Source organism: Mytilus trossulus, chromosome 14 (genome assembly GCF_036588685.1).
Source record: "Mytilus trossulus isolate FHL-02 chromosome 14, PNRI_Mtr1.1.1.hap1, whole genome shotgun sequence".
NCBI lineage: Eukaryota > Metazoa > Mollusca > Bivalvia > Mytilida > Mytilidae > Mytilus > Mytilus trossulus.
Genome location: NC_086386.1, coordinates 43,427,052 through 43,453,105, shown reverse-complemented (window position 1 = coordinate 43,453,105; position 26,054 = coordinate 43,427,052). Strand labels below are relative to the sequence as shown.

Here is a 26,054-nt window from a genome sequence, read left to right as displayed (position 1 = left end):
GTTTGAAAATTGTGTCTGTGAAACGAAGTTAAAATAGCTCGATTGGGACAGCAAAAGACAGTATAAACCACAAAAAATGCTCAACTTTAGGGAGGCCTTTCATTTTAAGTTCACAAATTGTTTATCCAAAACTTAGTAACAAAGCTTGTGAAGAGCAATAAAGCAGAACAAAGCATTAAAAAAATATTTTTACAGGCACAACTAATCTAACCCTGAATTATAACTGTATTCAATATATTCCAGGCTCTTATATCTTGAGACGTACTTTTCTCTGTAACCACCAAAGAAATTCTAATAGGGTCTGGCACACATGGTCTCAGATTTTGATGAAACTTTTATATAATAGCCTGAGTACCTTACCTAAAGGCAATAACAGGCAATAAATTCTTCTGAAATATTCCGGTTGCAATGCAAATCACATAGGTTGATTTTATCAAAAAAAAGGTCATATTTTAACTCTTAAAAAAGTGAAAAAACGATATTTTGCACTGTTTAGAATTTTTCATGTATAACATAACCTTTTTTTCATTAAAACATAATATAATTGACCTTTAAGCTGTTTAAAATTCACATAAAATTTACATTTACCATTATCAATTATTCTGCTACCAGCTAGTTAAGATATGGTCAAATGGCAAATGGCAAATTTCAGTGAAAAATGCGTAAATGCAGGATATTCAAGTGATTTTTTTTCTTAAATGCAGCGTCTCCTAGTTAAATGTGAGGTATATTTAGAAAGATTATAAAAAGGGCTTTCAAATTAAAAAATAAAATCAATGGGCAAAAAATTTCAGAAAATATAATGAATGAATGAAAAACACAAGGTTTTCAAATTTCGTAAATTGTATTTTTCTACAAGTCAATAAAGATCCAAGTAATTTACATATTTACACAATACAAACATGGCATTAAATTCCTTACAATATACTAAATTAGTAAAAAATTTTAGTCCTGAAAAATATTTTTGCTGTTTTTTATTTTGACATAAAGTTGCTTAAACTGAAAATTCCACCACATGTTGCTGGCTTCTTTAACAACATCATGACGTCATATGAATAATTTGAGTGCAAAAGGTTAACATCTTATGTTTTGAGGCTTCGTTTACACTTCAAATTTGAATATAAGCTGATAAAAAGGAGTTTGAGGTAGGCAGCTTTTTTTATTTTGCTTATTTTTGGAGTAAATATGATGTGGTTAAATCCGATATGACTGCTTCTTGCATCATTTCAAGAAGAGCCTTAGTTATGGTACATGTAGGTAGATTGTGGAATTTACACAGAGTCGTAGCCAATAAAATTCAATGATACAAACAAATTGTATTTAAAGAATATTCCTTTTCCAAGTTTGAAGAATTATCAATGGAAAAAGTAGGAAAATATCCTTGAAAATACATAGCTTTTTAAAAATGCTATTAAAATCGGTTCACTTAAAACTAATCCACTAACTATGCCAAAGGCAACATGTCTGCATTTTACAAAATAACATAAAATCAACAAGTATACCAAAGAAATTGTACAGGTATTACAAAACTTTCAAGAGACTTAGCAATTCTCAAAAAAGAGTTTAAACTGCTATGGTTACAGAAATATCAACTTATCAAGTTTGAACATATTGACCCAAATAAAATTCAAATGAAAAGTTCATACATTCAACATGTTCAAATGTGTAACAAATAAAATATCAAAATAAATATCTACATGATAACATTTCACAAATTTCATAAAAACTTGAAGCATTGTGTTTCAGAAAACCTATTGTATGGCCATATCTTGTTAGGATCATAGGTTTAGAGATTTCAGACCTATGACAAATGTTATAATATTAAACTTTAATTTAACATTCAATATTCATTTTACTGGTGTTCAAATTTAATCTTCAATTCAATGTCTCAAAAATCTGTGTTTTCAATTGTGACCTAAGAATTTTAGACTTTACAGTCATGCTTATCTGTATTCTCTGTTGTTTTGTCAATCGAGAAAAGAAACCATTTATTTGCTGGGCAGTTAAGAATTCATCTTTCCTAAATACACCTGATCTGATACTTTCTCTAGGTCAATTTAGAGCTAGATTTCCCTCTTGATTAAATAAATCTGTCAACAATTCTTTCTGTTTGATGCTTTTTTTCACTTTCAATGCTCATCCCATTTCTTTGGCACTGAAGTCTGTAGTACATGCATTTTCTACTAAGACTGCTTGCATATCAGGACAATGATGTACATTATTTGACAACTTTTGGGCATATAGAACTTATGTCTGATCTTTAAATATTCCCCTCTCTAGCTTATATTCACAGCTGCCTTGAAGGAGATGTTGATCAAGACTGAGCTGGTTCTTGAACTCTCAAATGCAGCCATCTTTAGAAAAAATGAGTGTCTGCTTCTATTGTTTTGGAGCCTGTTCTGTTCCTTAAAATAAATAGTGAAATAAAATTTCAGTGAAATACAAGTAACCAAGTTAAGTTCCAATTGGCCCAGGAGATTTTTTAGTACGGTTTCTTCCGAGTTAGCTGAGCCTGGTTGGCTTTGGGAGCACTATTTTCTGGATCACACCAACGAGACTACACTGGTGACTACATGATGACTACATTGTGACTTCAATGATTTCAACTTACTTCTATGTTTTTTTTAAAAACGGCTTTCCTACCAGAAATTGCGCCCTATATTTTCCTAATGTTGTTTTTTTTAATAAAAAAAAAGAATCTACTTAATGTTTGTGGTTTATTTTACTTTTGTTGTGAGTTTTACAAGAACCTAGTGTGTCGCTCATTTGCTGTTTTTTATCAGATGTTACTTATTTGCTTTTGAAATATACAACTTAAGTCTTGATCAGTTGCCCCAGCCAGTGGTCCCGTGAGAATCGTGTATACGCACTATCCCACGGAGGAACTAGCCATGGTAGTGTAGGTTATTTGCAAACTGGAACCAGACATTGACCTGTTCTCTGTCTCATGATCAGTCAGACAGAAGACATGCCACTGTCTTGATCCCCAAATGCAAAAAACTGTTTCATGATATACCCCCCCAAAAAAGCCAAATTGTATATAGTATATAAAGAAAAATATATTAACTTATTTCTTTAATAAAATACGGGACTTTATACTTCTATATTAATTTACTAGGATGCTCAAGGATTCCAGTTTGAATTGTACATGCGATGTACTTGTGCTGACGCCATTGTTAAACAAGCTACATACACGACAATCTGGTTAAATATTCAACATAATTTCATACCCTGTATATCACGACTACCATGTCAGGGGGTGACCACTGGTTGGCACCACTAATCTTCTTGTCTATTTGTTGTGTCGATGACTAAGCATGAATTAATAATTGAATATAATAAAAAAGCTGTACTAAATTTAGCAGCTTTAATATGAAAATGTATGTAATGAAAATTAATTCTGTAGTGCTACGTTTGAAAATGAATGTAATGAAAATTAATTCTGTAGTGCTACATTTGAAAATGAATGTAATGAAAATTAATTCTGTAGTGCTACGTTTGAAAATGAATGTAATGAAAATTAATTCTGTAGTGCTACGTTTGAAAATGAATGTAATGAAAATTAATTCTGTAGTGCTACATTTGAAAATGAATGTAATGAAAATTAATTCTGTAGTGCTACATTTGAAAATGAATGTAATGAAAATTAATTCTGTAGTGCTAAGTAAGTAGTGAATTCTTAATTGAGGTCGAGTTGAAAATTTAAAGATATTGATATATTTATTCTACGTCTCTTAGTGAGTATTGTTCCTCATCTTAGGCAAAGAGTTTCTTTTGTGTATTTCTTTCTATATAGTGAAGGTAGCTATCCTGGTGTTTTGCTGTAGGTGAATATAGCATGATAAAAGTCTTTAACTATTAAAAGTATTCACTAACAAATTTAACAATTTTTATTCTGGGGCAGAAAATGAATTCTCCCTAATATAAGTAGACCTTATTTTTTTATATGAATTGTATGTAATAGGTAAAACAAAATACAGCATTTGAATTTAGTTAGAATAAAAACTAATAAAAGCTTAAAAATTGCTACGTATTGTTGACATAATGTAGTCTTTTGGTACTCAACACATGTTCATAAATGGGAGCAAAATTATAACCTTTTAGTAGATTTTTAAGTGAAGAATCAGGTGCTTATTTAAGAATTTGTTTTTGAAGGTATCATGATAAGAAAGTATCTCAGAATTTACATATAATTTTCAATGAATTTTACAGGCCTGTAGTAGAACCGAACCTTCAAGTTCAAAAGATAGCAAATGTGCCATTCCCATTAGTAATAGGGATACAGTAACACCAAAGAAAGAAAACTGCACAGAAACAAGTTTCAAAAAAGAAAATCACAGCGAAGTAAGTATCGTCACAATGACAAATTATTATAGGTCAATGTCACTTGCTTTTCAATTAGGGGTAATATGTGTTCATATCTACTGTTAGTAGAAACAGGTGACTGAAGTTTTATTATGTTGGACAAAATCAAAGTTGAGAGACATGAACTTAATTGGGGGAAAATACCAACAATAAAAACTACAAGATATCTATAATAAACTGTTTCTTTTGTGATCAATAATAAACACTCAATATATACATAATCTTAATACAATGTAATAATAAAACAAGAGGGACATCAGGAAATGTTATCAATGCAGCCAGAGATATGGGTATAGAAAGCTATATACACTTTTAATTATGATTTGGATTTACACCTCATATACTTATTCTTGTATTTATTGCTTTCTAGGACACTCCTGTGCAGCTGGGAGAGACGACATCACCACAGGAAATATTTGACACAAAAGAAGAACTGTACTATGGATTTACTAAGGTACACATAAAAGTTTATTAAGACCACATTCAAAATTATGTATGTCTCCCTTTTATACAACCATACCTCTGGAATAAGTTGGTATGTAGGGCATTTCTTTTTATCATATAAAAAAACCATCTGATTCTGTAAAACAAGAATAATCAGATAAATAAAGGGTTTTAACATAAAAAAAAAAAGGCAGCATTTTTTTATGCCCTGATCATGTTTGTGGAAGTTTTAGCCTTGTCCATCAATCAATCCGCACATTTTCCATACATCCTGTTCTTGATTTAGTTCTGTGTTTATGTCTATTTCTCAGATAAGAGATAGGGTGTAGCATTGATACTAGGTCAGTGGATGGGTCTTGGGAAGTACTGCAGGGTTCACTTATCATTTTGTCACTTTGACCGACATTTTACGCATGAATGATTCTGGTTAAATTTTGTGTTTACATCCATTTATCAAAAACCAGATAATGGTTTAGCATCGATACTTGGTTAGTCTTGGGAAGTAATGAATATTATATTTTATACTTTAATGACTGTTGTCAGATTTTGCTTTTAAATCAATATGATGAACGATCTTGGCAAACCGTGTTTCATATACACACTCTCTAGTCTTTTGTGTTTTGATCACTGACACTAAGTCATTAAGGAATTATAGGTTCAATATTCAGCCTTTTTAGATTTGTGATTTTTGCAGTCGACCATTATCTCGTGTGACTAAGGCCATTGGATTTCTGTATAAGTTACTGAACAAGGGAATGCAAGAATCTTTTCTGGGTGTCTGGGATTGAGGGTTTTAATGTCTTAAGAATTTGGTAAAACCCTTATCAGAATTCAGAATCAATTTTTTCTTTTGTTCAGGATTCAGAAATCAAATAAATGCAGGATTATCCATATTATTTCTCAAAAGTTTGGGATAACACCCTCATTTTAATTTGGCTTCCACATTCCTTATGTGCTGTTGTTGAATCATCTATAGCTTTTAATTGTTTTTGGTGATATTTAATTTGTATCTTGCACAAACAAATTATCTTGTGGTAGCAGATATCACTTGTTTATATGGTTTCACAATTTAATTTTGTACATTCACAGATAAACAATAAAATTATCACATGTGCCCAAGTTCTATTTTTTCATGTATTTCTGAGGGGGGATAGGACCTTTATCGGGACTCCAGGATCGGGTGTTTTTAAGCTCGGGATTTCAGAATTGATCCTTTCAGGACTTCAGCATTTCATGTTTTTAAGTCTGGGATTTCGGGATTTTGAATCAGGACCCCTCCTACCCCATCTCATTTCTACATGTAATTAGCAATCTGTCAAATAAATATGTTTTTAGAGCTTAAACTAAATCTGCTCTGTTGTCTTGCCACTGTTACAACTGACCATTTTATTTCTTTTTAGGAACAGCTGTTGTTGAAAATTAATAGAGAGACGTGCTTCAGAAAGGGAACAACAGTCCTATTCAGGGCAATGTTTACGAAGGAGAGTGTGTTGGAAGGTCTTTGAAAGGGCAGCCTTCCAACAAAGGGCTTTCAAGGCCTGGTCTTCAGGACCAGAAAAACTATGTGCTCTTCTTTCCATATATTTTAATGTTTTATTATTATAAGTAAACAATGTTCCAGTCAACTGTTGACTAAAAGAAGGCAAGTAACAGAAAAAAATATGCACTTTTGACAAAATTTTAGTATAAAAAATTAAATCTATTTAAAAAGTAAAATCACAAAAATACTGAACTCAGAGGAAAATCAATACGGAAAGTCCATTATCACATGGCAAAATCAAATTCTAAAACGTATCAAAAACGAATAGACAAGAACTGTCATATTCCTGACTTGGTAACTAAGTGTTCATGACAGTTGATGACATTGATACTCTTTGGTATACACAATATTATATTGCCACATGATAGCTGTTGGAAGGTCACTATGTGCTCTACAGAGCATGTACATGTGTGTATATACGTAGAAATCCCTATTTAATTAATTATCACACATTATCTCTTGATATTAGGGTACCCAAGACTAGCGGTATAATTCATATCAAACACTTTTTTTGTTAATTCTAATACACTAGTATATATATATATAATATATATGATATTTTTCAAAATAAAAATTTAGAGGGTAACTATATTTTTTAGGCATCATACAAAAGAAGTGGAAAATTGACAAGCAGACAACACAAGCAAAAATAGACCGATAGCAAAGATGAACTTTCAACATTTCGAAATGTTTTACTTTTCATCAAAACATTGTTAATTTTATTTTTAATAGGTTTTATTATTTTAATCTCTTTTGCTAGCAATATATGGCAATAGAATTTAAAAAGGTGTAGCTTTATTTTGAAAGTTATCAGGTTAATTCAATCTGAGGAGAACTCCTGCAGATATTTACTTTCCCTGTGTCCTATTTTGAAAAGAATATGTTATTAAACTATACAAGGTAATATTACAGGTCTGCATGTCCATTTGTTAGTGAATACCAGGGAAATGCCATGGATGCCATACTTTCCATGACAATCTGTAATTGTTGCCATACTTTTCATAGAGGCCATGTCAACCTGCCATTGATACATACTTTCCATGGAAATCATGGCAATTCAAATCATGGCAACGTTGGAAATACTGAGTATACAATCCCTGTCACTCTTTTTTTGGATGCCATGGAATTCATGAAAACCATGAACCAGATGCTCCGCAGGGCGCAGCTTTATACGACCGCAGAGGTTGAACCCTGAACGGTTGGGGCAAGTATGGACACACCATTCAAGCTGGATTCAGCTCTAAATTTGGATTGTGATTAAATAGTTGACACAGCAAAGGTTTCTGACACAGAATGAATGTGGTCTAATGAACATTTTGGTTTTGCCTTTGAGCAATTCACTATGCTGTTGAATATTAATCCTCTCAAAAAAATGTTTGAAGAAATCGTCTTTTTATTTATGAAATTTCATATTAGAAAAATTGACCCCCCCCCCTATTTTTTTTCTTTCACATCCCCCTATCCTTTATTCCAAAACTGATCTCAATTCAAATTTCTAATAGAGTTTGCAACAATAATTACTCATTTAAATACATCATAATATATAAAAATGTAAAAAAAGTACTTGTTATCACTGAATGGTAAAGATTTTTTTTAATTTATCAGTTGGTAGTAAAAGTGAATATACATTGTATATTGTATAAAGCAATGATTTAAGTTGATTCGACTACCTATTCTGGACAAAGAAAGATAACTCCAATTGAAATTTCTTGCTATTGCAGATATTTCTTGCTATTGCGCAATACAGTGCAATTGAAAATACTTGCTATTGCACAATACTGTGCAATTGAAGATTTCTTGTTATTGCTGAGTACTGTGCAATTGACAATTTCTTGCTATTGCACAGTACTTAATATAATAATTTTAGATCCTGATTTGGACCAACTTGAAAACTGGGCCCATAATCAAAAATCTAAGTACATGTTTGGATTAAGCATATCAAAGAACCCCAAGAATTCAATTTTTGTTAAATACTTTTGCCATTAGTAATTAAGGACATGCTGACAGAACAAAATTTACCTGACACAATTAAATTAAAATTCATATATTTCATATTAAAATTTCATATTTTCTAAAATAATATATTTTCTCAATAAAATTCCCTTTAGAAACTTTAACATAAAAGAACACCTATGACACATACCCTGTATTCTATTACAGAAGCCTACAGCTTCTTGGTTAAAGATGAATATCTTATTCTACAGGCTTGTAACGACCTTGTTTTACAGTTGAGTGACTTTAAATTATAATCACCTGTACAAATCCACTCATGCGTGCATATATAAACCCGTGCACACCTGTATTCTGTTTCATTCCGACCGTGCAAGGGCTGTATAGCCAGTCAAGGTCGTTAAAAACTTCCATTTGATTCTGTCTCATTTTATTCTAAGGCTAGAACGAGTGAAGTAAAGTAAAAATAAAATTGCTGAATCAGCAGACACGACTCGTGTCTATATATACTTTATAATGTCTAGTACTGAAGACTCCGACTCGGGTCTTTCCCAATCCAGCCAAGTGGCGGCGGACATTATGTCCATTCTAGCGTCGGGTGACGAAGCTAGTTTTTCTGGGTTCTCTGCAGTGGGTGATGAGTCAGTACACTTTTCACCACCCAAAAAGAGACAATTAAAGTCGGTCATAGTTCCCCCAGAAACTGTTAAGAAATTAAAGAAAACTAGCGCAAGTAAACAAAACGATGAAAGAGGCCCGGGTAAGGGACCTGGCAAGAACATGAGGGTAAAGGTAGCAATAAACAGTTAGGAAAAAATATTAAAATTCGCCCTCATAAATTTTACCATCCCCTTTTCATTGCTTTCTTGCAATACTAAGCTTACTGTTTGTGTCATATATGTGCATATTATGTATGTAATCAGAATCTTCCATAGATTTTATATCCAGTATATAAAATGGTAAAATATAATTTCTTTTGGGTGTATCCATGGCAACAATCTGCACTTATTTGCTATAAAATATTGCAAAAAGGGGGGAAAAGATGTCACATATTTCCCCAAAATTTGGCTAAAAGTAGAATTTCAATCGCTTGAAGTAATACCTTTTCTGAAACTGTGTACATATATCATTCAGTAGATCCAATGAAAATCATATGTCTTTCGTCTCATTTTTTTGTAAAATTGCGTCAAAACTTCGTGTAGAAAAAAAGTGTTTGTAAACATTACATTAATTTCTGGACCGATGTCCGGTCAAGCTATGAAAATACGGATTGTCAAACAGAAAATAGCCCATAAAACATGTTAAAAACAATCTTGATGCTCTTATAAACCATCTTTGAAGGCTAAATTAGTAGTCAGCTGTCTAAAAATGAATTTTATTACACACTAACTTTCCTATTTGAAAAATCCACAGGGGCCAAAATGCGAAACTAAACTCCTAACTGTGTATTGCTACCAAAGCTCCCGCAAAACGGGGAAACAATGCAACACCTTCAGATAAAGATAAAGAACGAGAAGATGAATTCAGAAGAATTTATTCTAAACTAGAACTTTTGTTAGACAGGCAAAATAGTAATGCAGACAGATATTAAGCGAGTGCACCGGAACACCCGGCTGCACCGGAGGAAGAAGAAGGTGAAGGTGAAGTTGATTTTAGTCAATGACATTTTAGGAAATAATGCAGATGATGAGGTTGAGTCAGAGGAAAACAGCGAGGAAGAGTTCGCTTATGCTATACCAAAATTTTTTGAAGATGATGACAAGTTTGGTGATGAAACACATAAGAGTATCGCTGCTCTTGTAAACGCTGTGACAAATCGTAAGTCTGTTATTATATAAATAGCTAAGGATTATAAAGTAACTTCAAATAGCAAGTCTTTGGCACCTTCTAAAGTTAATCATGAGATTTGGCATCTATTGAATCGCCAAGCCAGAAGTGATGATCTGTCCTTTCAGACCATACAAAGGATTCTGGGTTTTGGCATTGTACCAGTAATACGTACTGCAGAAGCACTGACGAAACCAGATGCAGTAAAAACGGTGGCTTAAATGAGGGTCAACATTATTAATGCCCTGTCAATGTTTGTGCAGCATTTTTTGAAGTATCATATGTTAGACGCATGACACTGAAAACCAATATGGATCAGAAGTACCATCAACTGTGTACAAGACATTTAGACGTTACCGAATATTTGTTCGGAGATGATGTGTTCAAGAAAGTTAAAGATATTAATGATGCCCAGAAGATGAAAGGAGTTGAAAATACAGCTACTTCAAAAAACTGGAGACAAGGGGGTTGCAGCTATGGTTGCCCCCAGGTATAAACAGGGGCCGAGGAAGATACCAAAACAACAATTATGGCCAAAGAGGCACGAGAAACTCCCGCTACAGAGGGAGAGCTGGTTACAGAAACCAAAGAGGCAGGAGATATAAGAGGTAAATAATCTATCTCCCACTTTTATAGCTGGGTCTATTCGTTTTGGTTTACATAATTGGGAAAAAATATCATACGATCCTTGGATTCTTAGTCTAGTTCAAAACGGTTATGAAATTGAATTTGAGAATAACCGGTTCCATTTTTTATGCCAAAATTTATGAATTTTGACAAAACTGAAATAGAACTAATTGATAATGAAATTCAAATTTTATTGTCAAAAAGTGCAATACAAAGGACAAGGTACGATAAGCATTAGAGAACGGCCCCCTAATTTCGTTCAAATTAAAAGTGACTTGCCATTACTTATAATACATTATTCTTAAAGTTTAAAACCTATATTTTTGTTAACATCAATAGATTTTTCAACTTCCGTTGATAGTATTCATGCTCTGTTGCTGCAAAGACCTCAAGATTCGCGAAAAGGGCAGAAAAATGGCAGTTTCCAAACCTTTTTCTGCATTTTAAACTATGAGCGTACCTACGACCCACGATCATATTTATACCAGACATTCCTTGAACATTAATGTTGATGTAGTTCAAATATTTTAGTGGGTCGTAAGTACGCTCATAGTTAAAAATAAAAAAAAAAATGACAAAAAATCGTCGTTGTTTTCATTGAATCATCGAAATTTTTAACCGAACTGCGGACCGGAGATGATTTCCGGTATTTACTATAGATCTGACGACGGAAAAGTATTCCTGCTACGCTATAATGATAGCTACTTTCTTTAGGACGAAAAATAAACATATATTTGAGACAGGAAAACAGGATATTCATTTACTCATTATTCTTGAATTTAAAGTGACATTTTAGCAGACCGTCGAAATCTGACCCAAAAATAAACGGAACTGTGATTTTTTTTTTTTTTTTGATTGTGTATATTTCCTGTTTTTAAGTGGGTTGCATGTCCTTTTTGGACCTTTCCAATGTCTAATTTGCCTCACTTTTTGTTCCAATTCAGCAAAAAGATCATTGAATGTATCAACCTTTGGGATGCCTGTATAAAATTTGCATTTTTTGTCGCTTTGTAATATAATATTTATATCAAATGTTGTTTTGCGTTTAGAATTGAGAGATCTTATATAAGCAGATTTATACATGTTGACTTCTTTTTGCAGTTTCTGTACTTGTTCTCTCAATAAAGTTACTTCACGGTTGTTATTACAGTCTGTGTCTTGTATGAACATGTAATCATGATCAGAAGTTATATGTTTGTTCATATCCTGAACTGAAAGGTCATTTTCAAGTTTTCGTTTAGTTTTTTTTGGAGGAGGACTGTCATGTCTTTCACGTGGAGGGGGCCGAAATTTTGATACTTGTATAGGTGTGTAACCCAAGTCAATTGTTGGAAATGGGTTACTTGGAGTAGGTTCACCATCTACAAAGTGTTTGGAGCAAATTCTAGATTCAGAATTAGGTTGCCAATTATTGTTTCCCTGTTTCCGATTTACAATTGCTGTCCATTTTTTTCGACCAGCAGGATCTTTTCTCTCAGTAGGAAAAGGTATGAGTTGAAATGGAGGCGAACAGTCACATGATCTAGTTCCCTTGTTACAGTTATGTATTTCACATTGTTCTTGCATCCATTTTTCTATTTTGTACCAACTGTTAGAGCAGGATATAACAGAACAACTCCTCCTTGAAACTTTAAACATTTTCAACAATTTAACCAAACATTGTAAACAGATAACCAAAACAAATTACTATACCCATTATTTCACTAGAAATCTGCAATTGAAATACCAGAATATGAATCAAAATAAAGAATAAGATGAAATAATGCAACTCTGCATGTTGTTGGATTACACTGTTTAAATTAAATGCTTGGGCGTTGACCATGGCTTGAGTGTGGATTTATCTTAAAATTTAGTTGATTTAATATTGTTCATCATTGTTCATATTCATAAATGTTATACATGTATGATTATTAAAATAATTGTGTAAATTATCAAAAGCTTTGTTATATTTTTTTTTGTTGCAATTAATCATGTTCATGGACATTTTATTGGAATATGATATCTGATCTCATTAGGGAGCTACCATTTGATTTTTATGGGGGGGGGGGGGGGGCTAGGATGAAAAATTTTGTCCTGCCTTTTTTTTTAGCTGTTATCTCTGTCCTGCCTTTTTATTTTTCACTTAGTTCGGTCCTGCCTTTTTTTTTTTTTAGTTTATCCTGACTTTTTTTACCTAAATTGTTGTCCTGACTTTTTTTTTTTTGCAAGTGTCTCATCCTGCCTTTTTTTTTTACTCGAAACTCCTGTCCTGCCTATTTTTTTCAAATTTCATCCTAGCCCCCCCATAAAAATCAAATGGTAGCTCCCTTACAAAAAAAATGTACCAATAAAATTGAGAATGGAAATGGGGAATATATCAGAGACAACAACCCGACGATAGAAAAAAAAACAGGCTTGTTGTTAACCCACAAGTACATTTAGATTGTTACAATAAAAACTTTGATCATATAAACTTTAAAACTTGGCAATTAACAACCAATAACCATGCAAAAATATCAGGTTCACATGATCAAGGTTTTAAATGCTTGGGTACAGTCTTTTGTAGTATTCACAGGTCCAGTGGTTGAGATGTAGACCCTTCTTGATATTTTATTATTACTGACAATAATATTGTCAAGGATACATGCTAAAATAAGGGGTTGTACATGTATCAGAGTTAGTATATGGACTTGAAACAAGATGAGACATGCACATTAGCCTAAAATAAGCACAGTTTAAAGGTGGAAAAGTAAACATTTTATTTAAGCAATAATATTTCTTAAAAAAAAAAGAAAATTAATAAAAGGGGATCTACCTCACTTGTGTCTGATGCAGTTACAGCAGAAAGTTTTTCTTTATAGAAAAAAAAGAAATATCATATATATTGGTAAGTTATAATAATCAAACTGTTCTTAAAAATATTTTTTGAAAGTTTAATTTTGACTGATTAATCATGCTGATCTGGACCATTTGGAACACTTCCTAACAGTAAATTTTACAAGAAATTATCCTTCTGGTGGACCCTGTAAACAATTATAGCGATCTCTATATATTTGTTTGCGATAAAATGGAGTAGTACTAGGGTCATAAACACGGAAATAAGCCACAAAAGTTAAAATATTTTCGGTAAACAAAGAAATCAGCTGGTAATTGAGACCGTGACCTACAAGTACCTTGTGACGGCTTGTGTAGGACAAGAATATGGTTTTGCACCTCAGAAAAGATATACACTGACTAAGGTTTTGTATTTTTACTAACCTAATGGAATATATAACTAATTAAAAGGGTATAATTTGCTAGATTTAAGACATTTGGCGGATTTGCAACTCAAGTAACAATTTCGACGACCATTGTTTATTATTACGTTCTCAATGATGTAAGCGGTTTTTCCCCTTTCACCTTTGACCGGGCCGCTTACGTTCCTTGTGTTGATACAAGTATTGTGAATGAATATAATAACTGGTTCATACTCAAAAAGTGCATATATACGTATTTTGTTTCATAATTGACGAAATCGTCGCCCTGGAATGTTTTAATCTCCGTTGACACTTTTGTGAAAAGTGCTTTCTTTCACGTCCGCATTTCTACCAAGTATGGCATGCCAAGTTAACATTTTAGACAATCATTTAATAAAAATACAGATGGCGAAAATAAACTACAGAACTGTGAATAATAATATACACTGTAATTCATATCACATAAGAGGGGAAGGACAGGGGTAAGGGAGACAGGGAGAAAGGGGTAGGTGAAATGAAAAGGGGGTACGAGAAAGGAGAGGAAGGCTGGGAGAAAGGAGAAAAGTTGGAGAAAAAAAATAAAATATGAAAAAAATAAAATATCTCTCTTTTTTCCGGTAAATTAAAAAAAAATCAAATAAGGAGAAGAGGGATAGGAGAAAGGAGAAGAGGCCTGGTAGGAGAAAGGAGATGAGGGGTGGGAGAAGGGAGAAGGGTACCCCCTTTCCTCCCCTCACATAAGAAGACACCATGTGACCATTTTAATTAGTTATTTGTGTAAGTGTAACAATAATCAAAATTAAACAAAACTATCCAACACTTTTATAATCTAAATTATGTATCTTGAGTTATTTTTTTTGGTCATGGCGTTGAATTTATTGGACTTATTATTTGTAATTGTCACCCGCCTTCCCGTTGTTCTGTCTTGACGACAACTTGGTGCTACTTCGTATTTCTTGTTTGCAAATCATTCTCTTCATATCTTTCCGTTAAAATTTGCATGCATAAAGTATTTGTCACTGGACGGTCAGAAAATAACATTTAATCAATCATATATCTTCTAAAATAACAGCACTTCATGTATTATGAATTTAAACATATTCAAAAGAATAAAAGCTTCTTTTATTTTTTAATCAGATATTTACACGTCGAAGAAAATAAAACAAGTATTGAATATGAAAGTAAGAAAAATGCATCATAATTAAAGATATCTTGCTTGTAAGACGTGTGTTTCGCGTACAAAAGACTCATCAGTGACGGTCGAATAACAGAATGTCAAAGGGCCATTAAAGACTCAAAATTCCGATTTTTTTTTGTGGATAAAGGTTATTTGTTCCTGAATATATTATCCGTAGTTTTTGCAAACAATATAAAGTTTTGTTAACAGTTAATTCATAAAAGTTACTATTTCAATAATAATTCACAAAGTGTTCACTTTTGGACATGATGTTGCTAAATGGGTTGTTTGTTTCATTAATTTTTAGTGTGCTATAGCTTAAAAGGTTACAGTCCGTTGGAAGACATATTACCCTAACTTGACACTCCGATCCAACTAGTTTTTGTTCTTACCCCTTAATGCCAATTGATTGACGGAAATCAGCAAATACCAATTTTTAAGTCTTAAGTTTGACCAGGCCGGTGTCAGAACCCACGATATCAGGCGTTTTAATTCATTTATTATATTTATAAAATTGTACAATGAATGATTCAAAGGGTGCATACTGTAAGAATTCATCTTATATGAATCCGCGCTTAAACATACACATCCACCCAAAGTAATAACTTTTGCAACATTTATAGAAATGAGAAGATGTGATATGAGTGCCATGCAATGATACTACTCTCTTTTCAGGACACAACATGTAAAAAGTAAACAATTATAGGTCAAAGTACGACCTTTAACACAGAGCTTTGGCTTACACCAACCTGCAAGCTATCAAGGACAAACCATGATAAAGATGAATTTACCATATGTTTTTCCTCCTTTCAGTATCATAGCAAGAATTTTGAACAAGGTAGAAGAGGAACAGGTGAGAATGGTTTTAATGATAGTTCCAACATGGCCATCCCAACCTTGGTTTCCAAGGTTATTGAATTGTTTGGTCGATTATCCTGTTATTCTCCCTTTTTGTCAAGATCTTTTAAGACTTGTACACAATAATCAAAAGCACCCGCTAAATATGAGAAAGTTATTCCTAGTTGCTTGTGTAGTATCAGGCATTCCCTCCAAAAGAAGGCAGTGGCGTAGCTGGGTCATTTTTACGTGTACGCCCAAACCTTGGCGAGGGATATGAGGGGTTCCAACTGCTCAATGTTAAAGCACCTGCTAGTAGTCTGTTCGAAAGGGAAAGCTATCGAGAATGTACCATAATGATTCCTGTCAGTAAAAAGATCATTGATAGCAACATACTTTTGAATCTAAATGGGTTATTTTTTATGGTTAAATTTTGTAATATGTTAACTTATTTATCATGTTAAACTGGAAGCTAGCCTAATGGTCATTGGTTTTAGAGAAAATGTCCAAACAAATATTACTTTTAAACAAGTTTAAAGGGTGTCGTGAGTGAGCATACAATCGACAAAAGCACCTTTTAATGAACACAAAAAAAATATTTCTAAGAGGAGCAATATAAAAAAAATATGGAACACCTAGGATTTCTTCCCACAAAAAGTGAATCAATTTATCAATATTCCTTTAAAGGGATTTAAAAAAAATCCAAAATTTTCTTTTGATATTTTTTTCTTGATCTGGAATATTTCACGACAATCTATGAAGGTTTTATAAATTGAGCATGTAAAACAATTAATTGCGTAAAGAAGCCCGGCTGTCAGAAAAGAACAGAAAAATGAACGAAAACAAATTTTAGCTTTAGACAATAGTCATAGAAAAAGCTTCTTTGGCATTTTCATAAAATTCGATGAATGTTCGACAAGTAGTTAATGTAATTGAGAAATAACATAATGTAAGCCCAAACTGCGGCCACTTATTAATTGCAGAAAGAAATACATTTTGTCCTTAAATGCCGGAAAATTAAAGATATAATTGCATTATTATATTGCTCTGAATACTCTTTTGGTCATAAACAGTTTCTGTTCAAACTTTCGTTAAAATTTCACGGAGTCATTCAAAAGACTTTATCCTCATTTGGAACCTAAATATTGACGCCGCTTTGTCTCGCTTTTGGGACACAAATCACAGGCTTGACCAAAATACAAACAGCATATCGAATCTGAGCAGATAGTGAATTGCTTAAAATATAAGAAAAGTACGTAGAATTCATAGTAGATTCAGACTTTTACAAAAGATTCGAATAAATATATTAAATATCTATTTGAGTAAATTTAGTCCCTTTTTATTTAAAATTACAATCCATTGAAAAAAGAAGTACAAGGCTGATGTGCTTTTGACTAGTTTTTCTTGTTCTATGTCGATTATTTGTTTTATTTTCAAAATTCAAGTGTACGCCCGGGCGTTTTGACGTAAACGTAGCTACGCGCATGGAAGGGAATTTCAAAATCAGCTAGAAACATCATCACTCAGTCATGGAGAGTCTCTACCTCGCGACAATATGAATATAGTTGGCGGAAATGGTATCTTTGGTGTAATACACAAAAAATCAATACCACTTCACCAAATGAAGTACAAGTATTAAATTTTCTCGCTAGACTCTATGATGATGGCAAATCTTATAGTTGCATTAATATGAATAAATGTTCTATAGGCCAGACTCTGGCATCAATTGGCTGTAATACAGTAATCAATAGTAATCTCATTTCCAGATTTATGAAAGGAATTTTTAATGCAAGACCACCTTTGCCTAAATATTCCATCACATGGGATGTTGGTAAAGTTGTTCTTTATTTAGAAACTTTAATTCCACTAGAAAGTTTAAGTCTCAAGATGTTAACTTTAAAATTTGCAACCTTATTAGCTTTAACTACTGCTCAAAGAGCTCAAACATTGACAAATTTGAATTTGAATTACATGGAAACATCTAGTAAAACTCTCGTTTTTACTATGAACTGTTTACAAAAAACAGACAGAATTGGTAGGATTAACCAGAACATAACTCTGGATGCATACAAGAAAAAAGAACTTTGCCCAGTATACACATTAAAATATTATTTGAAGGCTAGCAAAAAATTGCGCAAGGATGATAATCTCCTGGTGTCTTTTAGATAGCGTAAAATATCAACCTCAACTTTAGCTCGATGGTTAAAAATTGTCTTGACTTCATCTGGTTTTGATGTTACAAAATTTCAGGCGCATTCTTTCAGAGGCGCCTATACATCTGCAGCTTTAAGTGCTGGTATCACTCTAGATACAATTATGAAAACAGCATATTGGAAATCTGCAAAAACATTTAAGAAATTTTATCTAAGAGAGGGTGAAGCTAAAGGAGCTGTTTTGTCTGTTTAATGACAACCTAAATAATATTTTACAGGAGTTCCATTCTTTACAGAAACCGGTTACATTGTGGATTGACCAGAGCTGTCGATTTTTCCAGGATTGTGTTGTGTTGGATATATGAATGAACTTTATGGACTTTGTGTCATGATGGAAATGTGAATAATTTGATAATGTTGATGGAAAGAAGAACTTTCATTTTCGTGATTATGATAAAGACGATTATAGAAAGTTTTGTATTATTGAAATATTTTATGACAGCATTAAATGTGGATGTTTCAAATCTTATATTTGTGGCCATTTTTATCTCATTTAATTGATTCTCTTTGCTTTAAAGATTCATCTTTAACCAAGAAGCTGTAGACTTCTGTAATAGAATGGACCATCATCCAAGCATCCATAGGATGTGATGGATGATGGACATTCTGTAAGGAAGCCGAAGGCTTTGCCGGTTAAAGACCCGCCCTTGATTTATGGCCCACCCATTTTAGATACAATTAACATGATTAAATGAGCTTTTTCGCTCACATCCTTTTTCGGGATACTTTAAAATGAGACAAAATACAGGTGTGCACGGGTTTATATATGCACGCATGAGTGGATTTGTACAGGTGATTATGATTTAAAATCACTCAACTGTAAAACAAGGCCGTTACTAGCCTGTAGAATAAGATATTCATCTTTAACCCGCGAAGCCTTCGGCTTCCTTACAGAATGTCCATCATCCATCACATCCTATGGATGCTTGGATGATGGTCCATTTTCAGTGGTTGTGTTATGTATAAAACTATATGTTATTTGTAATCTGACTTGGTTTTTTTCTTTATGTTGAATATACATGTAATACTTTTACCAATATTGTATGCCTGCCACATCCTCAAATGACTACTCTCAAATCTAAAGTTGTAATATTGGTGAGTGTAAATTTATTATTGATTACATCTAAATCAAGGATTGTGTCAACAACCTTCCCCCTGTAAGGTTTCTCTGGTACTTAAACAAGTGCCTACAAAAGATTGGATACTTAATGAATTCTGATTGAACAATTTAAAACAAGATGTGGTGTGAGCTAGTGGTTTCCTTCTTTTTGATTTGGTAGTTGCAAATATCTGTTTACTGGCTCTGGTAATGTGTTGCCAGTAAACTCAATTTGTAACCATCAAATACATAATTGATGGCTCCAAATCTATAAAATTCAATACAGTTATCTCCTAATTGGATATCTTGAAAATTGTTTATCTTCTGAAGTTAAAGAGATATTTTATAAAGTTTATAAACAATATAAAAAATAAGATATCTTAACTAGAGGCTCGAAAGGACCTGTGTCACTCATATTGGTCTAAATGCATATTAGACAAAGGACACAGATGGATTCATGCTGACAAATTGTGCTTTAGTGATTGTGATGTGTGTTTGTAGATCTTACTTTACTAAACATTCTTTCTGCTAATAATTATCTCTATCTATAATGAACTTGGCCCAGTAGTTACAGTGGAAAATATTTTGTAAAATTTTACAAAATTTATGAAAATTGTTAAAAATTGACTGTAAAGGGCAATAACTCCTTAATGGGTCAATTGACCAATCTCATCATGTTGACTAATTTGTAAGACTTACTTTGCTCTACATTATTGCTGTTAACAGATAATCTCTATCTATAATAATATTCAAGCTAATAACCAAAGCGGCAAAATTTTCTTAAAATTACCAATTCAGGGGCAGCAACCCCAAAAAGGAGTAATCTGTTTGGTCTAAAAATTTCAGGACAGATAATACTTGCTCAAATAGACAGATTTAACCTCGTCAGATTAGCTCTAAACATGCTAAATGGTTTTGTTTCAGAGAAATGAACCCAAAACTACATTTTACCCTATTTGCAATTTTTAGCCATGTCGGCCATCTTCGTTTGTGTGAATGGTCAACGGACACATTTTTAAAACAACATACCCTAATGATGTTTGTAACAAGTTTGGTTAAATTTGCCTCATTAGTTTTGTAGGAAAAAGATTTTTTCTAAAAGATTATAAAAATTTACCAAAAATTGAATATTAAGGGGTCAGCTGATCATTTTAGTCATGTTGCCAGATTGTAGATCTAACTTTTCTGATCATTATTGCTGCATACAGTTTATCTTTATCTATAATAATAAAAACAGCAAAAATTCCTTATTCAAATCAGGGGCAGCAACCCAACAACAGGTTGTCTGATTCATTTGAAAATTTCAGGGCAGATAGATCTTGACCTGACAATTAATTTTACCTCCATGTCAGATTTTGCTCTTTGGTTTCAGAGATACAAGCCAAAATTTACAATTTACCTTTTTGTTCTATTTTTTAGCCATGGTTGCCATTTTGGTTGGTTGGCCAGGTCACTGGACCCATTTTTTAAAACTAGATACTCCAATGATGATTGTAGTCAAGTTAGGTTACATTTTGTCTAGTAGTTTCAGAAAACAAGATTTTTGAAAAAATTAAAGACGACAAACACCGGATGCCAAGTAATGAGAATACCTCACTAGGCACTTTGGGCTGGGTGAGCTAAAAAGTTAAGTTTATGAGACATTTTATAAATTGTATGACACTATTTTATATACCTACCCTTTTTCTTTTAGGTGGTAGTATTTCAGCTTCTGCAATCTTTGTATTTGTCTTCAATCATTGTCAATAGTGTTCTTCTGAATTTAAAGAAAAGAAAAACTTTTTAAGAATATTTCAAACAATCTTACTAATTGAAAGTGAAACAATAACAAATTCTGGAATCATGATAATATTGAAAGAAAAAATAACCTATCTTAGATGAGTTAGTAATACATGAATGGTTTAGAGTTCAGTTGAGGTAATATGTTTTATACACAAATGATTTAGAAATTTACCCTTCCCCTCAATCATGCATGAATGAATGCATGATTTACCCACTATTGGCCCTAAGTGGGAAATTAGATAAATTAAAACCTTGTTTTTTATTTTAATAGATTTTAACTAATTGCTTAACATGCTTAATGATGAAACCAGATTACCAATTCAAAATGCAAATAAAATGTGCTAAAGCCAGTTTTGTTGCTGAAACGATACTTAGTGACTAAGAGCAAGTAATGTCTAATCAGGTACATACGTATAGTGCTAAGTATACCAGAGAAAAGGTTTTCAACTCCTTTAATTACATCATGCATTTTTTTGTGCGCTCAGGGTTATTATAAGAGGGTGGTAAAGGGGGGTACAGTGAACACAGAAACACGTGAAATAAAAATCTCAAAAACGTAGCACGAAAAATAAAAATCGGGAAAAACAAAGCACAAGAAATAAAATCGTACATATTAAAAAACTAGAGGCTCCAAAGAGCCTGTGTCGCTCACCTTGGTCTATGTGAATATTAAACAGAGGAGACTGGTGGATTTATGACAAAATTGTGTTTTGGTGATGAGGATGTGTTTGTAGATCTTACTTTTCTAAACATTCTTGCTGCTTACAATTATCTCTATCTATAATGAACTTGGTCCAATAGCTTCAGTGGAAATGTAAGTGAAAATTTACAAATTTTACAAAATTGTAAAAAATTGACTAAAAAGGGCTTTAACTCCTTAGGGGGTCAATTGACCAATTTGGTCATGTTGACTTATTTGTAGATCTTACTTTGCGGAACATTTTTGCTGTTTACAGTTTATCTCTATCTATAATAAAATTCAAGAAAATAACCAAAAACAGCAAAATTTGCCTAAAATTACCAATTCAGGGCAGCAACCCAACAATGGGTTGTCCGATTCATCTGAAAATTTCAGGGCATCTAGATCTTGACAGACCTGATAAACAATTTTACCCCATGTCGGATTTGCTCTAAATGCTTTGGTTTTTGAGTTATAAGCCAAAAACTGCATTTTATCCCTATGTTCTATTTTTAGCCATGGCGGCCATCTTGGTTGGTTTGGCGGGTCACGCCACACATTTTTTAAACTAGTAGTCCAGTCAAACTAAGATTTAACCTCAAACTTATTGCAACAGAATTTTTTTTTGTTCTAATCTATAGCATTATGCCCTTTATGTACACAGAAAAAAGTCCCATAAAATCTAACTTGAGGAAAACTCAAAATCAACATTTTTGATTTCCTATGGAAATTAACATTGGAAGGGGAGATAACTCTTACAAAAATGAGTCTTTTTTGGTAAGTTTTTTGTTGTTTTTCTTAAAATTTAGGTATAGTATGATACTTTGATGGGATTGTAAGTTTGTATTTGACTAAATTATATAATCTTCTACTCATGAAATGTACAAAACAGAAATGTTATGGGTAGTTTTATTTTTTTTGTGCATTTTTCATTAAGAAATTGCAAATTTGAAGCTTTGAGACCATTTTGAAAAAATAATGTGAAATTTTGGTATTGTTTATACCTGCATATTATATTTTTCCAGCAACTTACCTATCTTAAGAAACTTTAAACCACAAAAAGAAGACTACATGCTTAATAATTTTGTTTAAATTTGCGATTTTTTACCTTGACATGTTGAAAAATTCAATAAATGGTGAACTAATGCAGTACCAAATCGAGATTATAGCTTGTTAAAGATATGAAAACACCTTCAGAGGTGTTTGTTATACTCTAAAGACCGCTAAAAAATCAAGAATAAATACATTCTGATGAACAGAAGCGGTAAAAATATAATTTTGAATCAATTTTAATTGATATTTCTGCCTTTTTTGCAAAAGTTATCTCCCTTTTCAATGCAAATCTCCATAGGAATTTTAAATTGTGATTTGTTTAGTCTTCCTCAAGTTTGATTTTATGGGACTTTTTTCTGTGTATATTTGGGGTAAAATGCTAAAGATTACAACTTAAAAATCTTCTGTTACAATTACTTTGGGTTAGGGTCAAATTTATGCTAGATTGATTGGACTATAGATACCCCAATGATGATTGTGGCCAAGTTTGGTTTAATTTGGGCCATGGGAGCTAAAAAGGGAGATAATCTTTTACTTCCGGTTTCAAAAATTTTTGAGGAGATCCACGCGTAGCCTCTGGCTGTTGGCAATCCTCTTTAAATAAATAAAGAATTCAATTAAAAAAAAAATTATTTACAGTATTGTTTGATAGTTTACCTGACACTGATTTCAAAAATATATTTTTCTAAATACTTTTACATTGATTTAGTACAAAAATAGCTACTGCCGGTTTACAAAAGGTCACTTATGGTTGTCTTTTTTAAGGTCACATGGCTTACAACTTAATGCAAAAAGTCCCATGGCTTTATCATGTGTACATATGAGTTAAAAGGTCAAAATCTAGAACGTTAAATTAGCATATGACCTTGAGGTCAATTTCAAGGTCATAAACAAAGGACCTCAAATCAAAAGACTCTAGTCCTCCGCTCTATATTGTTAATGAGTTATATTACATGTACCATAAGCATGATATTAGATATAACTAGAGGCTCTAAAGAGCCTGTGTCGCTCACCTTGGTTTATGTGAATATTAAACAGAGGAAGCAGATGGATTCATGACAAAATTGTGTTTTGGTGATGGTAATGTGTTTGTACATCTTACTTTACTGAACATTCTTGCTGCTTACAATTATCTCTTTTTTGGCCCAGTAGTTTCAGTGGAAAATGTTAGTAAAAATTTACAAATTTTATAAAAATTGTTAAAAATTGACTATAAGGGGCAATAACTCCTTAGGGGGGTCAATTCACCATTTCGGTCAGGTTGACTTAATTGACTTTGCTGTACATTATTGGTGTTTATAGTTTATCTTAATCTATAACAATATATAATTCAAGATAATAACCAAAAACGGCAAAATTTCTTCAAAATTAATAACACAGGGGCAGCAACCCAACAAAGGGTTGACTGATTGATCTGAAAATTTCAGGGCTGATAGATCTTAACCTGAGAAACAAATTCACCTCATGTCAGATTTGCTCTAAATGCTTTGGTTTTTGAGTTATAAGCCAAAAACTGCATTTTACCCCTATGTTATGATTTTAGCCGTGGCAGCCATCTTGTTTGGATGGCCGGGTCACCGGACACATTTTTTATACCCCAAAGATGTTTGTGGCCAAGTTTGGATTAATTTGGCCCGGTAGTTTCAGAGGAGAAGATTTTTGTAAAAGATCACAGAGATTTACGAAAAATTGGTAAAAAATGACTATAAAGGGCAATAACTCCTAAAGGGGTCAACTGACCATTTTGGTCATGTTGACTTATTTGTAAATCTTACTTAGCTGATTATTATTGCTGATTACAGTTTATCTCCATCTATAATAATATTCAAGATAATAACCAAAAACAGTAAAATTTCCTTAAAATTACCAATTAAGGGGCATTATACCTGAAAAAACAGTGACCCAATTCGGCTGAAAATTTCAGGGCAGATAGATCTTGACCTGGTGAACAATTTTAAATGTGTCAGATTTGCTTTAAACGCTTTGGTTTTTGAGTTATAAGCCAAAAACTGCATTTTACCCCTATGTTCTATTTTTAGCCATGGAGGCCATCTTGGTTTGATGCCAGGTCACCGGACACATTTTTTAAACTAAATACCCCGAAGATGTTTGTGGCCAAGTTTGGATTAATTTGGCCCGGTAGTTTTACAGAAGATTTTTGTAAAAGATCATGGAGATTTACGAAAAATGGTTAAAAATTGACTATAAAGGGCAATAACTCCTAAAGGGGTCAACTGACCATTTTGGACATGTTGACTTATTTGTAAATCTTTCTTTGCTGAACATTATATTGCTGTTTACAGTTTATCTCTATCTATAATAATATTCTAGATAACCAAAAGCAGCTAAATGTCCTTAAAATTACCAATTCAGGGGCAGCAACCCAACAACGGGTTGTCCGATTCATCTGAAAATTTTTGGGCAGATTGATCTTGACCTGATAAACAAATAAACACTTTTCAGATTTGCTCTAAATGCTTTGGTTTTTGAGTTATAAGCCAAAAACTGCATTTTACCCCTATGTTCTATTTTTAGCAATGGCGGCCATCTTGGTTGGTTGACCAGGTCACTGGACACATTTTTTAAACTAGATACATCAATGATGATCGTGGCAAAGTTTGTTTCAATTTGGCCCAGTAGTTTCAGAGGAGAAGATTTTTGTAAAAGTTAACGACGACGGACGCCAAGTGATGAGAAAAGCTCACTTGGCCTTTTAGGCCAGGTGAGCTAAAAAAAGTGAAGTTAAAATTTGTAACTCATGAACTGTCAATATGCAACATCCATACCATAACATTAACACCAACAAAATGCTATGATCCCAACAGGATCCCTTCAGTCAAAGGTGTTGTGTTTTATCTAATTAGCAATCTAAATTCGTGATAATACTTCAATTTTTTAAAAACAAATAACACTTACAAACTGACTTTAGAGGGTAACAAACACACATTTGACCAAACTTCTTTCTGCATGCTTTTCTAAATTAAGTGAGGGTTAAATTGAGAGAGGGAAGGGAAATGACGACTAAAGTTTCAGAAGGTACCAACTCGCCCCATTATATGATAGTTCGGCCCTGGATTAAGTTATAACTTTTTGAAAATGCTCTCCAGGTCTATCAGGATAAGACAATTTCCTTGATTTAATTACATGAGAAATTGAACTTTAATATGATTCATTTACTTAATCATATTAATCTACATTCACATACAAGTCTTCACAATAATTGAACAACCAATTCTTCACTGAAAT

General features: G+C 32.7%; 2 long non-coding RNA genes across 4 annotated transcripts; one reads left to right on the top strand and one right to left on the bottom strand.

Moving 5' to 3' along the window:
• Positions 1-1,443: 1,443 nt before the first annotated feature.
• LOC134696099 (uncharacterized) lies at positions 1,444-25,833 on the bottom strand. 3 transcript variants are annotated; one of them, XR_010102893.1, is made up of 3 exons: positions 25,754-25,833; positions 20,974-21,050; positions 1,444-2,405 (listed from the first exon to the last, which is right to left on the bottom strand). It is a non-coding gene; the product is annotated as an uncharacterized LOC134696099 (long non-coding RNA). The 3 variants fall into 3 exon arrangements; XR_010102895.1 differs by having other exon boundaries at positions 25,733-25,789; XR_010102894.1 differs by lacking the exon at positions 1,444-2,405 and adding an exon at positions 19,194-19,382.
• On the top strand, positions 10,546-18,668 carry LOC134695734 (uncharacterized). The gene is made up of 3 exons (XR_010102835.1): positions 10,546-10,734; positions 15,959-15,998; positions 18,414-18,668. It is a non-coding gene; the product is annotated as an uncharacterized LOC134695734 (long non-coding RNA).
• Positions 25,834-26,054: the final 221 nt, after the last annotated feature.